This window comes from Pseudochaenichthys georgianus, chromosome 1 (assembly GCF_902827115.2).
Source record: "Pseudochaenichthys georgianus chromosome 1, fPseGeo1.2, whole genome shotgun sequence".
NCBI classification, from domain to species: Eukaryota; Metazoa; Chordata; class Actinopteri; order Perciformes; family Channichthyidae; genus Pseudochaenichthys; species Pseudochaenichthys georgianus.
This window is the reverse complement of record NC_047503.1, coordinates 1,208,227-1,210,553: the sequence shown is the minus strand read 5'-3', so window position 1 is coordinate 1,210,553 and position 2,327 is coordinate 1,208,227. Positions and strand designations below refer to the sequence as shown.

The 2,327-nt window shown below is 37.5% G+C and overlaps 1 protein-coding gene across 1 annotated transcript in view; it reads right to left on the bottom strand.

Annotated features, from left to right (window-relative positions):
• Positions 1 to 991, bottom strand: part of pmm2 (phosphomannomutase 2) — an 8,734-nt gene extending 7,743 nt beyond the window's left edge. Inside the window, exon 1 of the mRNA XM_034094831.2 lies at positions 875 to 991. The gene's annotated coding sequence lies outside the window, so the exon portion shown is untranslated. The remainder of the gene's footprint in view (positions 1 to 874) is intronic.
• Between the last annotated feature and the right edge of the window lie 1,336 nt (positions 992 to 2,327).

Genomic DNA, 2,327 nt, shown 5'->3' with positions numbered 1-2,327 from the left:
CAATCCGGAAAGGGGCAAGGAATGACAAGATCTCCTTTTATGTTAACTGGGAGAAGAGTTCATAGAGCAGTCTGAACAAAAAGATCAAATGAATATAAACACAAACTTCCCCGAGGCAAGGCTACGTACGTTTTCAGTGTGAAGTACAAAGGCAAGCTGTTTCTAAAGCTACGATGTATCTGCTACACCTGGTGTAAAGTAGCACTTGTTGCTAGGCTGGCATGTGTTCACTGATTCCAGTTTAATGCCAAGCCAAGCTATAATTCTTAAAAATTCTAAAATACACATTTTAGAAAACCCTGCTCTACATTTTTTTTAAATGTTACAGTTGATGATGTAAACTATTACAATAACAACATAGCGGTAAATGTTTTTTGCCATTATATCTAAATGTAGCACCAAAACAGAGGAAAACATTTGCTGCTTTTGATTATGTTTTTAAAAAAACGAGAGGAATCCAACTCTATGGCTTCATATGTAGGCCAAACGTTGGTGCTGCCTACTGTTCTTTTGTTACTTTGTTACATTGGCTGAAAGGGCTTAACTTTGTCACGATTACATTATCATCAAACCATCGCATCAACAAAAGGAAGAACATTTAGCTAATGTGCTTATTTGATTGCATTTGCCTGACCCAAAGAAAACACATCTAAATATATAAGTACTATATTTATGTGTTGTTCTTGTCTTTTCACTATCTCTGTAAAGCAACTTTGAGCACCCGTAAAAGCGCTTAAATAAATCTATTGTTATTATTATTGGATGCAGAGCCAAAGTTCTTCGCTCTGATCACCCTCCATTCACTCACCTGGGTTTATCGTTTACATCACCTGCAGAAAAGAGAAGAAAACAGGAAATGCTGCATAAAACTCACAGTAGTTCCATGAGGTCATGTAAGCACACGGAATGCAGCCAGCATCCAGCCATGATCAAACGTGCTCCAGCAGGTTGAACAACGTGTCATGAGAGAAAGAGGAGCAGCATAAATACTCTGCCAAAACGGATGGGATAAGAACACAAACACACACAAATATAAAGCTATATTCAATCAATTCATTTTGTATTGGACTCATCTGCTGCCTTCTAAAAGAGCATCATGTGACCAATCCAACACTTTCCTCTGACACTAGTTCCTGATTTCCATTTGGACCAGGTGATTGTAATTGTAATGAAAAGATGAGTAATGCAAATGTGGTTTTCTGTCTGCCTCCTTAAAATTCATTACAAAAAGTAAAAATGTGTTTTTAAAGTCCTTTTACTTAAAGTTCCTGTGGCAGTCTGTTGAAGACGGGCCAGCAGAGGTCTTTGTAGTCCTGCAGCAGGATTAAAACATGTTCTGCATTACCCTGCATTCATTCTCTGCTGGCTGTGGAGAATAGGAATGTACTTCCGGGTTATCAAACAAACACTTTTTTGTAATGCTTAGAAAAAGATCAGCATGGGCATACATTCTCTCACAAACTTCCATTCATCCACCCTCGAAGGTGAGTTTGCAATCCATTTTCAAAGGGAATAAAAATCGAGCATCTTTTAAGTTTATGGTATAGCTATCTATTACAATAACCAGCAGGAGTAAGGCGAATTATGTCAAAATAATTCCCATGCAGTAAGGGCAAAAGCTAAACTGAACATTTCCACTGCTTATTAATTAAATATTATAGGGTGCTTTAAAAAGAAAAACATAGGCTGGTATTGGGCTTCTCTTTATATGGAAATGGCTTAATTTTTACTTTTATTTCATTACATCACACAATGTTATGAAGATCTAATTAATAGCAGATGTCAAATATTTTGTTTTCCAGTAGCCTATGTAATGTATATCGTTTTATTGGCATCAATTTATTAAACTGTAATAGTGTCTGTTGTTACTTTGACCTGGATCTAGGTTTATATAGCCTTTGTAATTGGATTCCAAAGAGTAAAGTCTATTTTTCATTTTCTTTCTGTTAAAATGAGCAGTTTGTTTTTACTTGACTTAACCAGGGCAGTTTTAGTCGACTCCTTTTTGAATGCAGCTTGCTGAATAAAAAACGGTCCTGTAGTTGTTTTCTGCGGCTGTCAGTCTCTTGTAGAAAACAAACGGTTAAACGCTCATGAAACCCCGACCACACATAAACAGACTGTGATAGTTTGACTCGGAGCAAACAAAGGACTTTTCGCGCCGTGTGTTTAAAAGCCCAGTTCAACCAATCAGCGTGCAATCAAAGCACACGAACGTAATGTCGCAACCTCACATTATCCAACCAATCACAGTGGCACGTCTTTCTCTTTCCCTACGTTCAAATGTAAATGCTGAAATCTGGCCAATCAGCTGATGGCGGGGAGGA